Source organism: Cydia pomonella, chromosome 1 (genome assembly GCF_033807575.1).
Source record: "Cydia pomonella isolate Wapato2018A chromosome 1, ilCydPomo1, whole genome shotgun sequence".
NCBI classification, from domain to species: domain Eukaryota; kingdom Metazoa; phylum Arthropoda; class Insecta; order Lepidoptera; family Tortricidae; genus Cydia; species Cydia pomonella.
In genome coordinates, this window is record NC_084703.1 from 24,401,441 (window position 1) to 24,422,481 (window position 21,041).

The 21,041-nt window shown below is 35.7% G+C and overlaps 1 protein-coding gene and 1 long non-coding RNA gene across 5 annotated transcripts in view; both read left to right on the forward strand.

The window, feature by feature from the left end:
• The window catches only part of LOC133518554 (uncharacterized), a 298,712-nt gene that overhangs the window by 87,738 nt on the left and 189,933 nt on the right, over positions 1-21,041 (forward strand). The window lies entirely within an intron of this gene.
• Positions 7,817-21,041, forward strand: part of LOC133518458 (transcription factor GATA-6-like) — a 30,578-nt gene continuing 17,353 nt past the window's right edge. For all 4 annotated transcript variants that reach the window (XM_061852171.1, XM_061852163.1, XM_061852177.1 and 1 more), the window contains exon 1: positions 7,817-8,645. The gene's annotated coding sequence lies outside the window, so the exon portion shown is untranslated. The remainder of the gene's footprint in view (positions 8,646-21,041) is intronic.

Sequence of the window (21,041 nt, forward strand, 5' to 3'; positions counted from 1 at the left end):
GGAAACCCCCTCATTTTTAGTTTGTATTTTTTTTTTCAAATGTATATTGAGATATGCCCGCTTACAGATAGACGTCGACGGAATGAAATTACACATAAGCTTCTTCTATTTTTTTTGTTCTCTAAGGCTCGGTGGCCATTATCAGCAAGAAACGGTACGTTTCGCACTGTCTCGGCGTTTTTGTGTAGGCCTCAGGTTGCCGTCGTTGCCGAAGCAACCTGAAGACTGCCGAAGCTTCCCAAAGACTGCATCGTGCCTCGGCTTCTTTGGATACGCTTTACGCTGCCGCAAAGACCCGAAAACTGCCAAGCGTCCTTAGGTACGTACGTACGAGGTTACCGAGCCGTGCCGTGCCTTGTCGAACAACCGCCTGCGTTGGAAGAATCTTTTAATCACACTTGCTCGAAAAAGATCTTATATCATGGAGGTGTACTGAAGGACAAATGCCTATATTGTTCCGGCGGGAGTCATGGATTCTGAAAAAAAAGCTATCTTTTTTAGAGTTCCGTAGTCAACTAGGAACCCTTATAGTTTCGCCATGTCCGTCTGTCTGTCTGTCCGATGCTTTGCTCCGTGGTCGTTAGTGCTAGAAAGCTGAAATTTGGCATGGATATATAAATCAATAAAGCCTACAAAGTCGTACAATAAAATCTAACTTTTTTTTAGGGTACCTCCCCTATACGTAAAGTGGGGGTGATATTTGTTTTTGCTTCAACCCTACAGTGTGGGATATCGTTGGAAAGGTCTTTCAAAAGTAATAGGGGTTGTGTTCAACAAACATTTTTTGATAAAGTGAATATATTCGGGGATAATCGCTCCGAAAGAAAAAAAAATGTGTCCCCTTCCCTCTAACTTTTGAACCATAGGTCAAAAAAATATGAAAAAAATCGTGGAAGTAGAACTTAAGAAAGATATTAAATGAAAACTATAGCGGACATGATCAATTTAGCTGTTTTTGAGTTATCGCAAAAAGTTTCCCCTTCATAGTAAAAAGACGTACATCCACAGTTCATCCGTTGGTTAAGAATCTACTATACTTTAAGCTCCAGTTTAGCTTATTGTGACGGAAGGGTAACTACGAAACCCCACACTTGAGCATGGCCCGACATGCTCTTGCCGGTTTTATTTATTTATTATGTCACTTATTCATACAAACCAAGTAGCATAAATGAGTTTTACTTTTAAAATACTTTCGTTTATAATTTATTATTTTTGTTTATGTTTTAAATTATGTAATTTGATTAATTTAACAGCCGTTTAAAATATTTTTACATCATTTTCAATCGTGGCTGAATGCCGAATAGGTTTGTGTCTTCGATGCCTAAACTGTCAAGAAATTACGAAATGGCGGATGAATGTTTCATGTCACTGTATTTAAGAATAATTTCACTTAAAATTTAGGTTTTTCTTCGCAAGTGTTGTGTGTTGTGTGTAAGAATATTGCAAACTCGGGTCTTTAATTCCCTCGTATCCAATATTTCACTTACCCCCCTCATTGCACAATGTACTATAGTTTTTTATTGAGTCTGTTTTCTGTTGGAAGCTCGAAAAAACAGGTTGCAAATGTTCGATAAAGTTGTATACTTCTTCGTGTGCCTTATTCACGATCCGATTCGAAGAATGAGATACGATAACGATAAGTTCTCATTTAGATATCGTTTGTATGTCGTATAATTGCCAGAAGCAGCTCGATTCGGGCAACTAATGTCACTTTGACGTCAGAAATATCGTAGATAGATCTTATTGGGATTACAGCGGAATCGAAATAAACGTCAATTTTGACATTTCGTTTAGTTATCGATCTTTTAATAATATTTCCAAGACCTTAAACGTGTCTTAATCATTCTTCGAATCGGGCCGTCACGCAGCATTTCCTTATTCGGGAACATCCCAAGAAGCCAATCTGAAATATTGCTGCTTCACGCCAATAAATGAAATTAATGCAATTCACACTTCATCGTGTAAGATACTGGTAGGTTACGTTAGGTTAGGTTAGGTCCTAAACTCTTTTTGGGATATCTATAATAGTAACACCCATGTAAAATTGTATAAAGCGTTTAGAGCCTACAAGCGATGATCACATTGTTGTTGTGTTGTAAATTCTATATGTAGGTTGTATATTTGTTTTACACTTCTAGGCTTGGCCCAATTTAAAAAAAATACACGTGGAGTGTTTTTAGACCGCGACCATGGTGATCATTCGTGATTTTTTCAGATCCCCCTTAGCATGACGTTATTTATGGGCAGCCCCTTGGGTAAATTAAAGTTGATTGATTTTGGTAACACAACGGAATCCTTAGAAATAAGACTAATTAATGTAGGCAGATAAGGTATACTCTGATATTCGGAGACCAGTCTACTAAATAAAATACTTATACTGTTTGAAATTTTGAAAAGTGTAATCGATCGATGTTTTTGTTACTATTTAGTCATTGTATATTTGCTGAGTTGAGAATGCCGAGTCCCTTGTCATCTTGCAGATAGTACAGCGAGCAGCTTGTCACACAACGTTACAATAGTTTTCGATTAAGCGCTTATCGGCTGAATCTAAAATGATTTGTATTATCAACGCGCTAAAGTACACATTCAATTTCTAAAATCTAAATCGATGACCTGAATGTACTCAGCAAACTCAAATCTGATGTTGAGCTTGCTGAAACGAAATTGAAAACAAATTTGTAGCTATAATTAAAGATAATGTCTCTGCTCAGCCCAACGGTTGACTGGTAGAGAATGCCTTACCTTAAAGTGTTAACTCCGCTATTTGTATTCTTTTTTGTTAAGTCGTGCAATAAAAGTTTAAATAAATAAATAATATATATACATTAAATCGATTAAGATAATATGTGGGTATTCATTTGTATTTTGAACATCTAGAAATATTCATAAGATACGTATGCAAAACAATTATAAACTTGTTTTTAAGAATGTGTATTCAGAAAACGGAAATGACTTTAATAGATGTTATATTAATCTCTCGACAATCGGTCCGGTCCGTGTATAATTTTTTTATAACGACAATTCGTACAGCATTTTCATTTTGCTCTCTACCTAGTTTGCGAACAAGCGTAGTCAAATAAATCTGACTACGCTTGTTTGTAAACGTGTTAGAGAGCAAAATATAAATATTTTTGTTCTACGTAAATATAAATCGATGTTTTATTAATAGCGGATGTAGAAAAAATATAGCCACGATGGAATTATCTGGTGACTGCTTAAACTAACACAAAAACTATGGATGTGAGGAGATAACATTTTTGAATGTAATACACTGAAAGAGTTATTCACTTAAGCGCCGTAATATGTAATAAGCCAATTAAAGTTTCAAAAATATACAATGCGTGCGAAGAGTCAAGCTAAAATAATGTAATCTAATGAATAAGATAATTAAAGCCGATCTTTTCATGAAACTTTTGGTCTAATAAAAAAAAAGATGTCAAAATCAAATTAATAGTAGGTATTGTGAATCATCGCGTTAGTATGGTAAATAGTGATATATCAGTGTGAGATGGAGTGGAGGTATCCTGAAATATTTATCGCGAAGGCGTCAAGTGTGGGAAGATAAGACAAGCCATGTTTGTGCACGGACTAGCGCCTGCCATCACTCGCCCAAAAACTGACTATTTTCAAGATACTACACAGAAAAATGTTATTGCTGACCTGATTACTATTCTGGTAATCCTCAGTTGAACGCCACATTGTGTTGAATATGTATACACTTATTAGTTTATTTAAGTTTAAATAATATACGAAATATTAAGAATGATTAGGTTCAAGCAGCTCAAGTCGTATCGGGTAGATAAAGCGTTATAGGTAATTATCTGCCACGCTGTAATATTTTTTACAGTACATATGGTGTTACTTTACCGCACTAGTGCGAAAATTAGCATATTACGTAACTGTGTCGAACATTTAAAGGGCCATATGTACTGTAAAACGTTGTACGATACATGTGCGAATAGGTAATTCGTAACTCGTGTCGATTTAAAACACTCCCTTCGGTCGTGTTTTAATTTATCGCCACTCGTTTAGAATTTCCTATTTTTCGTACTTGTATCGTAATGTACTATTTCATCACACTTGCTCATAAACGGTGTTATTGTATGACAGCGTACTGAGATGGAATGATCTATATTATGCCCATGAGCATATGTTTTAATTATGTCACTAATTCATAGGAACCTACTAGATACGAGTGTTAATTTTAAAATATTGACGTTTATAATTTAATATGTTTGTTTATGTATACAAATATTAAATTTATTTAATTTAATAGCTGTTTAAATTATTTTTTACACAATTTTCAATCGTGGTTGAAAGCCGGACGGATCTGTGCCTTCGATGCCTAACCTGTCAAAAATTACACTATGACGGACGAATGTATGAAACTTCAGGGTATTTAAGAATTATTTCACTTAAAATTTATTTTTTTACTCATAAGTGTGATGAAAAACATTGTGTGCGCCACGGCCTACAGGCCTTCGGCTTCGAGCTTAATTAACATTTCTTCGCAAATTCTTGTTTATCGCCCTTATTACACAATGTAGAATAACAGTACAAATGGTGCTACTCTCCACTAGTGCGGGAATGAGCACTTTCTGTGACTATATCAACAGCTTAAAGAACCATATGTAATTACTGTAAAACCTACGATCAGTACGATATACGTGCGAATAGGCGATTCGCAATTGGTGTCGGTTTAAAATACTCCCTAGTGACGTGTTTTAATTGATCACCACTCGTTGTGAATTTTCGAAATAACTAATAAAAGTATTAGAGTTCGCTTGACTAGAGTTATTAGAGACGCGTAGTCCTGTTAATAAGATAATACATACGTATTTCAACTTGAAAGAGCTACTTGCGAGCAATACATAAACGATAACAAAAATACAGATGATGACATGGCACAACAAGAAGAAGAAGAACACAAATACAATAAATAAAATAAAACCGTAACTCATCTACGCTTTTTTGTTATGCATACCTCCTTCAAAAGACTTGGGTAATACTAAGTCTACCCAGGTAAACTAAAGTTTACTTTAATGTTACGGGCAATACTAGAAGGTTGAGTAAACTTAAGTTTACCCGGGTATACCTACCTAGTATTACCCAAGAATTTTGGGTAAAAAAGAAAATTAATTCAACTTTTACACCATTACTTTACATTATGTATACGTATTTACCCGTACACATCTATGTCTTCCCACAGATGACAGATTAATGTTGTTTACATTTTAGAACTTTACCCAATAGGCTTGGGTGCTACTAGTTATACGCCGGTAAACTTGAGTTTAATTAACCTCCTAACATTACCCGTAACATATCATGTAATAAAACGTAAAGGAAAAATTGACTAATGTGATTTCAATCGTACAAATGACTCAAATTTTCATGTCAGATTAAATGAGTAATAAAAAACGTATAATAACTAGGACAGACAGTACTTTTTGATGGGATTTAACGTTAGCTAAGACCCATAAAATAAAATTGTAGGGCATCTTCAACGTTGCGGCTTTAGGCATTTAAATACTGTATGGTGCCGTACTGGTTCATTGGTGTATACCAACAAAGGAAAATGTTTATTTTAATAATGGCACATTTAAACGCATTTACTATGTCTACCGTATTGTAGAGTGGATAGTAGGTAGGTAAGTTATGTAATTAAACCAATTTAAAAAAGAACTTTGAGAGATGACGGATGCTACCTAAGTACCTACTAGAAGTCTTCAAAGGGCATAAATAGTAGAGCACGAACCACGTATCGACAGTAGGTACGCAATTAGAACGATGATCGATGTCTCAAGTAAGCCTTTAATTGATAAGATAATGGCCTGAGCGCATTACCAAGTTTGTTATCAGCATTTTTTATTGTTAAGATCCATAATCATAAAATGATTAATAATGGATACCTGCTTAAGTAACTACCTATAACAAAAAATCTCCAATAAATGTAGACAATGAATTTGCAGCCATAGGTACGAAAGCGATGTATAATAAGTATATACACCTTTATTATTCTTAGAACAACGAGACAAAACTTAACCTAACATGAGTAACTTGGGGATTTATGCGAAAATGCTGCACTTGATGTACTAAAATGTTCAAAAACAGAATTGAATGCGAACCCCGGCAGTATTGTGCGAGGTGTGTGGTGACAATGGCATTTTCTTTCTAAATAAGGACACTGTAGAGTGTAGATGTGTCACTACGTAATTACGGTGATAGGGAAGGCTAATTAATAGCTTAACAAGTAGGTGTAACACTATTTTCAGTGATTTTAATCAAACGCAACGATAATTTCATTTATTTCAATATTACAGATACGAGTAAGCTCATACACAAAATGAAAAATACAGGCCAATGTCATTGTCAAAAATGACATTTCTTTAACCAAACACGTCACTTTTGACACTAACAGATCTGTATCATATTGTAATGAGATCGAATAACTAAACCTCGAATTGGCCTGATAGTGTTTATTTAACTGAGGTGAATTCTCTCTTTTCCACCCCGAACTAGTTACCTATTAGTAGACGCAGTAACTTTTGCAGCAATTTCCATGCAGCGTAGTTAAACAAAATACTTATTAAAAACAATTTCTAGGGAGATGATCAAATAAAGGATGACTCACGCCAGACTGGGCCGGGGCCAAGCCGGAGCTTCCGGCGCCACGTTTTCTATGGAAAGCACAATGTGATTACCGATCCGCCGTCATAGAAAATTACATGTTGCACGCCTCGCCCCGGGCCCGGCCCGGTCTAGCGTGAGTCATCCTTAAATTTTATATCACCTACTGTTATTAAATCTAACTAAACATTTCACTTTGAATCGGGTAAATATACCGATCCCTTTAATTAACGCAACAATGCGGCACCCAAATTAGGAAATTGGTGCTGCAATCGTTCATTGTGAAAATTAAAACAAGCGAATTTTGAAGATTCCTCAAAAATCGCTTGTTTACATTTTTTTTTGCGCATTTATAACATTGTCATGTTTTGCGAATTTATTTATAGGTACCACTATAGGTGCGCTATCAGTATAGGTATCGCTAGTTTTTCCAGTGCAATCAGTCAACGCAGGGCAGTTTGTAACGAGCTATTGGGGAGTAGCGACCCCACATACCAATGTGCTCCTTGGGAGTTTTGTCACCTTTCAGGTGAATGTTACAGGGCCCCCCGCCTCTAGGTTGCCTGAGTCGGCCACCGTGTTCTCGAGGGTAGATACGAAAACATAAGTAGCGACGTGGCTATAATATCTACCGTCAGGCCCACACCGGTGTTGCTTTTGATCCATCTTATATGTTGCTTTTTGTGGGGACTTTCTCGTGGCGGCGAGTCACCGTCTGCCGGAAATAAAAATCGCAGGCGTCCGGTTTTATTTCCCAGTAGGTACATATATAGTGTAGGCTATCGCTTTCAGCCAATAGCCTAAGTTCATTTTAGATTCCATCAACTCTCAATAGGGCTCATCGACTCTCAAGCATCCGCTCTTAGTACCCCTTCCATTTCATTAGTGTCAAAAGAGCATCTACGTGTTGGCGTCAGCGCACACCTTCCAAATATCCGGAACACCATTGTTCCGTGATGGGTAAACACATACAAATAATAATACGAACAACAAGCAGAGCAAAAGGGAGGGCATGGACTGCCTATGGACTTTTCTGGATTCCAGTTGAAATCTGTGAGTTTCTTACTTCATTGCTCTAGAAAATATGATTTCTGGTTTTAGATTTCTCTCTTTGTTTGAGCGCCTTTTGTTATTTAAAAGTTACGCTCAGTCCTGTCAGAATAGACGTGCCTCGTTTCAGCTTCAGGTTCCTTTATCATTTGTCAAATTATTTTATTAAGTAATCGTCGCAGTGCTCGCATACTCAAGCCCTATTGATGACACCCTGTTGTCGCTTATATTGCTAATGGCATAAATTTAAAAATGTCATGTAGGTACTAGGATGGTGACTGCGCTCGAACCTCTGTCTTAGGTACCTAAGTAGAGTGCAATTATTTGTATTATCATTATCTATGCAAATGTTTATTTGGATTAAAGTTAAAGTATCATATGTTCATAAGAAACGCTGTCAAAACTAACTTTTATATCAACTATTGAAACATGTTTAAACACACCCTCTTTGGATATTTGACTCGAGCCCTTAAATTATAAATCGTACAATTATAGGTAGGTACATTGTTTTGTGGTTATATACAACGTCTTAGAATTAATGATACCTACGATTGGTTGAATCATAGTTTTATTTATTATAAATTTTACATTCGAGTAAGTACACAAAATAACGAAAACTTTAACTAACCTTTCTGTCTACGTGCTGAAAAACGTTACAACGACGTAAGGCGGACGCGCTCAGCCAATCACGCGCACGCACACACCGCCGCGGGGCGCGCGCCGGCGCCCGCGCCCTGCGCGTCCCTCCCCTCCGATATCGTCACCTCGGAAAGCTTCGCACACCTGGAAAACTGACACAGCGCCTGAGACCAGAGCATCGCCCGCGCCGCGCCTACTCCTTGCCTATCTTTCGGATAATAGATTTGACGATTTTGTGAAGTGATAGTGATATCATGAAAAAGTTGCACTAGGCTCGAAGTTGCATCAAATATTATAAAACATAATTTAACATTGTTACTTAGATTCAGGTATGTACACGCTGCCGTAGTTTTTTTTATAAGTGATAAAATAAATTATTAACTTATATGTGCTGGCGATCGTTGCCGATCTATTTAACTGTAAGTACATATAGCTTTAAAGTTGAGAGGAGAGCAAAACATTTATCAATTTATAAAAAATCAGTAAACAATAATGTGCTGGAAATAAGTAGAGGAAGGTAATATTGGACCTAATAAGCAGTTAACACGTATTCATTTCATTTAATACAAATAACGTGGATAATAAAAATTTAAATAAATAGATTATAATTGATTTTAGAGTCATTTATATTAAAAAGCCTGAACTAGCATTGTGTCCTTAATGGGGTTTTATGCAATCAGGTATAATTAAAGTATATAAGGCGGACTTAAGGGGGACTTAATACAATATTTCTTGGATCGTACCCTACTATTCAGGTTTTATAATGTATAAAGGTATATTAAAAATACACAATTACATAACAGAAAAGTTCATCTTTGTTGGCGTATGGTTTAACCATGGGCATTGTAAATGCTCGAGCATTACCCACACGTAGCGAATCCACCGTGCTTATGCTTCTGCCGTACAGCGAATGTGTCCATGCTGTAGCGATATTGCCGTTGCGAATTGTCCTATAGTTGAAATTGTTTTGGAATAAAGAACATACGTCCAACCATTAAACCATTTTACCAAGTCAAAGATTTGCTTGGCTTGGCGGAACTTGGACATCATGCAAAAATTACCGACACATATATAGCATATATATAAATCACAGTACATAAGCCAGAATAGGTGGTGCCTAGGTGTCTAATATTATAATAACGAAACGAACTTTGAGTGTTGACCAAGATGAAACTAGGTGTATAAACAGTAATTTATTGAATATAAATGCAAGTATAATAAAAATATGCTTTTTTTGTAGATTTTAGGTCTTAGACGTTTTCATTGCTCTTGATTGAACTTTTTTGCGCACCTATAACATAAAAACTCTTCAGAAATTGACGAGTTGACGGATAGTATGTTTACGGAGTTTCACAATAATTCTTGCCAAATAACTAGGTATAAAATACAATACAACAACACAAAATGAGACAACACGAGAGCAATTTTTATACAACACGCATTTTATACGTAATGTATGTAAGTGTAAGTATTTTCTTACAAGTTCCTATTTTATTTGATGTAATCCCATTTGTGCCCACTGGGCATAGATGGGAATAGGTGCATTCATATAAATAATTCCCATTTTTCCCGCCACATATATGTCAGCGGTCACGTGGCGCGGCGACAACCGGGAACACACCTTTTATTGGTGTATTCCCATTTGTCCCCGCCGAGCACAGATAGGAATACGTGCATTCGTATGTTAGTAAGTTATTTTGGAAAAATCTGTTTAACTTAATTCAATTGTGAAGATTCAGCCAATTTATATTTTGTATATATGAAAGGCAACATTGTCTGTAATGTGATTAAACAGCCACCATTTTAAAACTCAAGCGTAGAAAATTGTTCCATGAAATGAGACTGTTTCAGTGTCACCATGCACATATTTTTGTTAGGTTTGTCACTCCGTTCCTATTGTTATAGTACAGTCGAGTTCATAAATATGTATACATTTTTAAGAACTGTATACATATTTATGATCTCGACTGTACATATATCGTTATTTTCGATTATTATAGAAGACATGATAATATTAGTAGTTTCTCGTGAAAACCGTAGTATCCATATGTCAGCTGTATGACTGTCGCGCATTTTCTCAGTACCAAATTTAGACCACTGTCGATTTTTCCTTACGTTTGTACTTTTATTTTTTAAATAATTATTAAAAACAAATATTTAATATAGTGCCATTTCATAGAGTTTAAATCAGGGTTCGAATACCGGTATATATATTTTTCATACAAATTAATCTGTATTCAATTTTGTTATCTCGGTTGTTTATTTCTATTTTTACATTTCACTTAGGTAATTTATTAATTCATTGTCCCTACCTAAATACCATTCTGGAATATCAAAGAAATAATTGGAATGCGACGTGATATTTTTAATTTCAGTTATACCGTTAACGATCCCTGGGGCCTTATTCGACATGCACAACTGTCAAATTTCGCGTCCACATCAAATCAACACTTGATTCTATCGCATGTTGATTGTATCAAGTGTTGATTCTATCAACTGTGGATATTATCATTTGGAACAATCAAAACTCATTCATAGAAAAAATAATCAAACTAAAATCAACTTTGTTTATTACTACTATACAGTTTGTAATGGCTCTGAACTCGAAGTGGATCGGTTTGATTTGATTGTCACCTGACTGTGGATTGCTAATGTCAAATTTTGACAAGTGTTGATTTTATTGCTAGACTTTATTGTCTATGGGCTTGGGCACCATCTTGGATTTTTTGACGTACGACAGGGAATACCCTTCCTTTCATACAATATATGGCATAGAGTAAGGCGTCTTTTTTTTTTAAAACATAACTTTACAAGAATCAGCGACATCTTGTATCCGATAGTATAAGTAATGCGCTATGAATAATGCGGCGGCGAGTAGTGAAACTATACCTGACAATGTCAATCAATTAAAAAGTGACCACACAGTTGATGGTCGATAAAGGCGATTATTAATTGAATTTTAACGACAATAAAGCACTATTGACATGCGATCTTTTTGTTGAACCCACACCTACACGTCGAATAATGCTCGCTCCACATATTCTCCTAGAAACGCTCAAAATTGTAAAAAAAATTGATGCAATTTACTCCGCACCCAGTCTCAAGTTGCTTCTAAACCACGTTCACGAACCAAGTTGTAACCTAACACATCTGTAAATATAAGGCATATGATTTAGAGATAAAGTCCGTTTTTTTTAAATTACGAGATGGTTCATGAATAACCTTTATTACTATAAAAATAATACTACATTTGTCAAAAAAAAATTCTGTATTGCGCTATTACATAATGCATAAAATTGATATAAAGATAGGTACCATAGTAGCTCGCTCACTTGGTCTATCAACAACTATTTTAATGCTCTTTGTACTCGTATACGCGACCCCATTGTATGTACAGTCGCCATCAGATATATCGGAACGCATGTATGAGATCTCAAATTATTAAGATAAGACCTACTGTCCTGTCTATATTACTTACCAAGACCTAAGTACCTATTATTTATATGTACCTACACAAAGAGAATTCCTATGTTAAAAGGAGATTAAATACATATTTTGTTATTCAACTACAAATAAAATAATTTATCTTTTTCAGTTAACACATTTTTTTACCGATTTCTTTAATAAAATAAAACATTAAAGTATTATGTGACTATATTTCATTGTCTTCGGTGTAGATTATTTACTGATGTTCCAATTTCCTGTATCAGTTTGGTACCAGGAAATATAAAAACTACACCTCTTCAAAAACTTTGCTGGTAGTTCGACATCTGTAAGTTTAAATATAAAACATGATAAAAACACTTAAGTCAAAAACGTATACATAAAATATTTGCCCTATATTCTGGTCGCTCGGTAGGGTGCCCAGAAGGCTGGGTGCATTTCCGCGCTGGTTAACAATGCTGATCCTCTGGTCACCAGAAGCCTAAATAAGGCGCTCTCATAGAGCCACGCTAGTGCCCTACAGTTTCAAATTCAACCCCAAGTGCCACAAATATGTAGTTAAGGGTTTAAATTCTGGATCAAGAACATGGAATACTATTCGCTAGTAAGGCCATAGGTATTAGAAAAAAATAATAGTAGGAGACGGCCGTGGTCATGGTAGGTGGTACAGGTGGGCCAGGCAAGCTCTGAAATTATGCACCTATTTTACTATAACTTTGTTCACCTGTGTATATTTACTGTTTCCATGATAATCATTTTTAATATGTAGCCCGTGTAATCGGGCTGTATAATTGGTCTCATATTTTTTAACACAAAATCATAATTTTAATTCAATAATTAATGGTGTTTTACATATTAATCATTAATGTTTAATGTACCTATTTTGCAAAATTTTCTTGCATATAATAATATTGTTTACTTCAATTGACGTGTTTATTATTTTCGTTACTATGTCAACGTTAATACTTAAAAAATTATAACGTGAAGGTTGAGTCCGCAGTACAGTTACAGTTTACGTACATAGTGGCATTAGCACAGTCGGATTAGGACCAAACTCGAAATGTCTGAACAGTCATGAAATTTGGTATGTATATACGCCCCTTAAAGACCCCTTTTTCATGCCCACACCATTTGACATTTGGGGACCTCGAGGAACCGCAGCCATCTTGGAAAATGTGGACCATCCAGGAGAAATTCGCGTTTTACTCTAAATCTACGTTCTTTATTCAATAATCGTGTAAGGCAACATTCAAGCTTATAAAATTCTACATAAAATAGTTTTAGACATCTTTGCGAAAAAAAATGATCTTGCTGTAAAAAATACTTGCTAAACCCAGATTTAGCCCTTATACCCTTTCATGGGATATTCTCTTAATAGGAAACTTGGAACAATAAAAATTCCACTTTTAACTATACATTTGTACATAATCTACCCCAATATCAATATTTTACTTGACTGCAACTTAACCAGAAAGTAGGGTTATGGGTATAAGTACTGAGGATTCAGGACACCCTGTACCTTAGGATACTGGACGGATTTTTTAAATGACGTATTATTTAGCCCTAAACTTTTTTCTTCCGTTAATTTTAGTAACTTTGTATTGCATAGCACTTGTATACTAACTGTGGATCTACTGATGTCTGTTTTACTGTACTCCGCTCAATAGTTTAGGCGCTAGAAGAAAAAATATGATTTAATATTCGGAGTCCTCTCAAGGCGGCTGTATTGATTTTTCTTTAATAGAACAAGTAAAAGTAGGTTGTGAATGGCAAGAGAAATCTAACGATACGTCATTTAAAAAAATCCGTCCAGTATCCTAATACCTAGCTACTGGGTGTACTGAATCATCAGTACGTACACCCATAACCCTTCTTTCTGGTATAGTCACAGTAGAGTAAAATGTTAATATTGGGGTAGACCACGTACAAATGTATAGTTAAAAATAGAATTCATATTCCTCCGAGTTTCCTTTTAAAAGAATGTCCCCTGGAAGTGTATAAGCGTTAAACTTAGATTCAGCAAGTATTCTCTATAACAAGATGTATTGTTCTGCAAAGATATCGAGGACTTTTTTGTGTAGAATTTAATAAGTTTTAATGTTGACTGTTGTGTTGATGGTACACATTTTCCAAGATGGCTCGGATTCCTCGAGATCTCCAAATGTTAAATGGTTTGGGCATGAAAAAGGGGCCTTTAATTTATATACATAATAAATTTCATGACTGTTACAGAGATTTCGAGGTTGGTCCTAATCCGATTATGCTACATAGTGCGTCCGCAGCAAATTCGGTTCTCCATACAAATGTAGTTACGCTCTCATTTTAAAATGACTTGCTAGATTGCTCTGAAACTTTGTACTTATAATATGATATGGTATGTCTATGCCTATAATTAATTTAAAACATAAATGTGAAATGAGAGCCAGTTAAGTTCAATATTAAGAATATGAGTCGTTGTTGATTCGCCGACAACGGAATTGAGATCTATATGGGTCCCATGTTCTGTGCTGTGTAGAAAATCCTGAAATTATAAAAGATTTGTCTTGGCTAGTTTTTACGTATAGGCTACGTATCACCGAAACGTCACAAACACCACGAAGGTTCGGCTTGTACGGGCCGTCGTTTTTCCTATATTCTTACACGCTGCGGAGACCTGGACTATCCGAAAGACAGAGGAAAAGACGATAGACGCCCTAGAAATATGGTGCTGGAGGAAAATGCTGGGGATATCCTGGACCGAGTTTCGGACTAATGTCTCCATCCTTAAAGAACTCCGTATCAAGCAGCGCCTTTCGACTCTCGTAAAGACCCGCATACTCAGTTTTTTCGGTCACGTCTCGAGGAGGAACAACGACTCCATAGAGCGTCTAGTGGTGCAGGGTAGAGCAAACGGAAAAAGACCGCGCAAAAGGCCACCTATGCGATGGACTGACCAAATCAAATCTGCCATGAAGGGTCCCCTGAACGCATTTGCCAGAATGGCCCCCAACCGCGAAAAATGGCGAGAAATCGTACGGCAAGCAACATCTGCGCCTGATATCAGCAGTTGACCACGACGCTCTGCAAAGAGTACAACGACAAAGAAGAAGAAGACGTATCATATTTGTCTAAAATTTGGTTTGTTGGTACACACACAAGGGATAGTCTCTAGCTAGGTACGGGGTGCCACACTCGTCACCGCGACGGCGATATTTTTTACCTTTTACCTAAAAATCTCAAATTTGTGTACGGGCTCAGCTCCTGTTTCGTCTTAAGCCTGAATTTAACAGATTCTGACTCACAGGCGGCTTTGAGCATGCTGTTGCGTTCGTTTTCAAATTTTGAAAAAAAGAACTAGCCTAACAACACAATAAATGCTTGTTTTTCCGCATTCTTCACTATATCTCCCTGTCTCACTACTATCTGACCTTCTAACCCAGAGGGGAAAATATACCTTATTGGGGCTACTCCATCTTCCTCATGATAATTATATATTTTACTTTACTGTAAAGCAATCGGTACATGTTACAAGATGCACATTGTTAAGAGCCGGGGTTAGAACCCACGACCATTGGTTTTAAAATGAAGCTTTGTATATAATTTGTATTTTTATAATAAATCTGTTTTCTTGTTGACATTTTGTGGTATTGTATTGCTTTATGTTAATTGTCAAGATAGTTCTTTCATCCTGGACAATTGTCACATGCGTCACATGTACGTTTTATGATAGATCTACATCGACGCAACTGCATGTCATTGTCAAAGAGCATATAATCACTACGTTTTAAGAGACGGGACTTCCATACTAGCGAGTGGAATCAGTTTGTTTCGCAAATCATTACCAAAATGTACGACAAAGAACCGTCAAAGAACCATAGTACCAACATAAGCGATTTAAATAGTGTAGTACGCTACACGCTTACGATTCTTATCGATATCGATAAAATGGGGAGGGTTGAAACATAGGCTCCTGTCTACAAATTTTGTACTCGAAATCAGGTTAGCATCGAGTCCACATTTAAGTTGTATGTTATATAGTGGATAGTTCTTAATTGGACTACTATCTGGTCGGGCTTAATGTGGACCCGAATTATTTTAATACAGTTTTTAAGCCGTGTTTTTTTATTTTATTAAATGCTTGATTTTCATAATTATGTGCACATACATGTTTGAATAAATGTAACTTTTCTATGGGAAAATGTATCAGGTCTTCGTTCCCAACAAATTTGGCCCACTGCATGCATCAGAAAACATACAGCCTTGGAAAAGCATGACTTTATCTACAGTTTATATTCCATGTGTTTGCTAATGAGATGATCAACTGATTATTTCGCGCTAATATGCATCTATAAATCATGTTTTTCGGCATCCAGTTATCAACAACCCTATATCAATGCTTTAACTTTTTATGTATTTATATGTCTGTTAATCATGAGAACGGGTCTGGCCTTGTTGGCAGCGACCCTGCCTATGAAGCCGATGGTCCCAGGTTCAAATCCTGGAACGGGCATATATTAGTGTGATGAGCATGAATATTTGTTCCTGAGACATGGGTATTTTCTATGTATTTATAAATACTTATAAATTAGGTCTATGTACATATATATATACATTATTGCACAAACTGACTTAGTACTAAAGTATGAATGGCATGTGTTGTGGGTATATATATATATATATATCGTTGTCTAAGTACCCACAACACATGCCATTCATACTTTAGTACTAAGTCAGTTTGTGTAATAATGTCCTATAATATTTTTTTATTTATCATAAAAACAGAGATTAATTTTCTTACATTTTAGGTTAATATATTAAATAATCACTAGATAAAAAAAATATGTTAACTAATGACCATTAATGCATAAGTAATAGATAATTTATGCATTATTAATCTTCGACGAATTAATTATGGTCATATTGCATGCTAGTTCTAAGGAAATTTCACATATTTAATTTAATTATTTACACTGATATACAAATAAAACTAGTTATCGATAGTTATAGTACATCCCTAGTTCACAACGAAAAATAATGTAAAATATCTAATTTTCGATGTGTTTATAGCCTGCTGACCCAAAATAAGGTCAAAAGTATCTAAAGCAATACTTACCAGTCTTCATCCAAGGGAAATTTCGCCATAAAATCCCTTTTTTCGTGATTTTCTCGAGTGGCTCGCTTGCCACATATTTCACACTTAGTAAACCGTTTTCTCGCTGGCATTGTAACAAACTCGCTCTTTGCTCTGATCACGGTTGACTATTTTCGATTTTTGCACTAAATAATAAAGAAATTACACGAAATACCCGAACAAAACATTGAAGCCTTCAAAACAAACAAAGCAATTAGGCTGACAGTAGACTTGATGTAAACTTGACAGAATAAATAGCACTGACGTTTTCTTTTTCTTCGTTGGCAATGATTTGCGAAACAAATTCCATACAAAACTTTTTTCTTCCTAGTTGCGTCAGCCTGATCGGAATTTGGCAGCTAACTCCATCTTGCGTCCAGTAGAAGAATCAAAATCGTACAGGTAAAACTACTCTCTGCCTTAGGATCCCCTTTTAAATGTCATAAATCCAAACATGGCAGCCATACCCATCGACAAAAAAGTCTACCGTTGATCTAATTTCATTTGACAGTTAACTAATACGTATTCGACACGCTTATATTTGACAACTAGAATCCTGACTAGAGCTGGGACTGCGTACCAAAAGTACGTCTCTGTTACTCGTACCAAAAGTACGTCTAAAATACCAGTTTTACGAGTATGACCCCCAATAGGCAGTTTACGTATTTGCCGTGCTTAGGCGTCTTACAAATAAGGATTATTTATACAAATATCGACTTATTATTTCGGTAAGGGTCGGAAATATGGTGACGTTTTGAGTGAAGGCTATGAATCTATTGTCATATTTTTGTTATATATTATTACATTATTTTTAGATACAACAGACACCCAGACGACCATCTGTTAACAAAATTTTATTTTACCTAAAGTAACGGTAAGAATGGAGGTACGAGGTGATAAAAGTTTCATATTTGTTTTATTTCAGAAATCAAAGTCCGTACTTTTAAATACTCGACAAGCTAAAAGTAGTCTATTACAAATAACCTGTTCCAAAAACTATTCCGGTACAACGCCCCGCCTCTAGTGTGGATATTGTTCACTGACAGGTGGTGATAATAGCAATTCGACAAGTCACAATATTTCTCACATCAAATGGAAATCAACACGAAACGTCACTTTTAGCATGTCGAATAAGGGCCCTGGTTTAAGTCTCAATTCTCCTAATTATAAAGAACGTAACGGTACAAGCCTGCACAAAACTGAAGTAATAACGTATGTTTTGCAATATACATTTGATAATCATTTAAATATTGTTTTTGCTTTTTTCTCCCTTACTAATTTTCTTCCTTCTTTTATGAAATACATTATTTAATAATTTAAATGTAAAATACTGCTAAGGAGTGAAATAGTTAAAACAGTACAGGTGGCTGATTTTTGAATTTCAAGCGCTCGAATTCGTCACTCGGAAATCTGTGGAAAAAGGTGAATTGATATTTTAGAAATACGAGCAATAGAAATTAGGAATCTAGTGGTATTGACCACTCGTTTTCAATTATATTAGTAGAATTTAAATGCCGAGTAGTGGAGATATATTGAAGGGAATGAAATCGAGCACTCAAAATTCAAATTCGGCCCCCAAAATTGTTTCGGTCCTCATACAACTGACAGGTTTTGGCGACTATGTTAGTAAATCTGGTTCAAAACTGTTGGGGTCGCAGTTCTTACATAAATTAACCCACTTTTCTGCTAGCAGTATAAATCATTATGCCATAATAAGAGTATGCTGCAGGATGATTATTGTACATAAAATTATGCTAAACGATAGTCGACAACAGTAATCTGCTAAATAATATGCTGCAAAATGTATTTGTATTTATGAGTAGTGACAGTAATGTCAAATAATAGTTATACAAAATTATCATTCGACTGAAAGTGTTTCTGCGTTACATGTGAATTACGTTACGAGGTGAATTTCTGACAAATAATATTATGCCAGATTAGCGTAACCTACATATACGACTTTAATATTTTCTTAGACATGGTTTCAAGGCCTCTAAAACAGTAAATAAACATTTTCGCGATTTCGGCATTGATCCCATAGTAAAACTTGTTCAGTATAATCCCAAAACCTCCCTGGCAACGGGAATGCACATATTTTTTGGCCACCGTGTATATACTGTAAAATTACATGTAAAATACGAAATTTTATCAATAAATATCTGAATCTGAATGAAAGTTGATTAAATATTCTACAAATGTTCTGGCTAATCCGTGCTAAATCTCCGAGCATTTCTAAGCTGAGAAAGCGAGAGTGAGTGCGCCGCGCCATGATACGAGTGCCAGTTCGGATCTTCGGCACGGACCGTAATAAATATGTCTATAATATTAAATTTGATCAGTTAGATAGATACTAACATATAATGATAGATTAGATACTAACATATAAGAAATGAGAAAAATCACAAGGAAACTAGAACTATATTTGCAGGTCAGACTCCAACCAAACCTCGAAAATATGTCTAATTTCCATTCATTTTCAGATTTAATTTGTTCAATTGTACCTATATCGTTACCCTGCGTAGTTACCATAGCAGTATAATTTTAGTAGGTAACAAACAGCTAGTGGTAGACGACAGATCTAACGAGCGAAATTTTAAACAGGTGTATATTTTTCAGTGTAGGTTATTAAGATAACTGATAAAAGCCCTCACGATGGGCATATTTTCCGTCGCAAGTTTCGCGCACCGAGCCATATCTTTTGTTGCCTTCTAATTTCCTGGATTTACGCCCCTACTTAATATAGGTATATGGTTAATATAGTGGTGAGATGTGAAGCGTCTTACGACACAGCGACACACCATATAGTTAGTTTGATGAAGCACTAATAAACAGTTGTTATCAGAAGATGTAAGTCCTGGCGTGGTTATCGCGCGCCATCAGTGTGTCGAGCAAACATCGCGCTCGCCATGAACCACGCCGAAGCGGAGGGTTCTACCGGGAGCGGAAATACCACAACCACCCAAATATTAAAAAATGCCGCTTCACAGCTAACGGCAGTCTTAAATAATACTTAACTTTTATTATTATTCGTAAGAACTGACCCCCGATGTTCTAATTATTTTCAAAATATTTGGGCTAGAGTTTATTATTGGATAAGAAAAATCTAATGAACATCGTCTAATCGCAATTTTCTTATTAGTCATTTATATAAGATAAGAAAATCCAAATAACATATTGCCAGGTAAATATCGTACAATAATGTCAATAGTTATGTACATACATTTCGCGCGTAGGGACAGCAAATCATTCAAATGTTTAATAGCAGGGCGTCGTAGAGACCTATTGGATTCGTAAGATTAGTAAGGAAGATAAAAGTTTATATAATGTTTTCATTTCTAGAGATTAAGGAAGCGTCTACAGATTTTTTCTATGTAAAAAATAAATCATCACCGGGAGTTAATATCAAGCTCCTCGGATATTGGTAGTTTCAGTCGTGCAACATCGCATGTCCCTACAAACAAACAAAACAAGGGTTTTTTAATCTGCCGATTTACATGGTTGTGGTGGTCATACGGAAGACAGAGTTAGATATTCAAAGAGGATGTTAACTGGGCCCTACAAATGCTCTCATTCCAAAGACTGACGATACGGAACAGATGCAAGCTTGTAGTAAATTATCGATAATGATAAAAAAACGCCACCTTAAAATAAGTACTCCAGCATGTCAGATTATTATACAGAAGGTTCAGACTAATGCCCCAGGTATTTAAAAGCGAAATCTAACGATAATTTGTGTATCCTTATTGTGACGGTTTGATTTTTTTAGATAATTTTCAAAATTCTTGAGATTTTTTTTTTATTTAGATACTTCTTTGTGCGTAGAAACTACTTCGAATGTCTAATTTAGACCAAAATGATTTCTGCTTGTGCAAATCGGCAGATTTTTTTATTTTGGTACTTTTTTTGCAACTTTGTGACCCTGCTACTCGCTTAGGGATCGCTGAAATCATCAGATTACTGAAATTTACACTTTTTAACCACAATTATTCCACTATACCTTAATCAGATGCGCACGAGTTTTTCTGACGATCGATTTTTTTTTAACATTCTGTAGGCCTGCCCTGGACGCGACTCTGTCTTAAGGACTCATACCTACATGGTGGAGGTACTTAACAGAATGCAAGGTATCCCCTTACGTTAATCTGACGCGCTCGGTTAACTCCGAAAATCC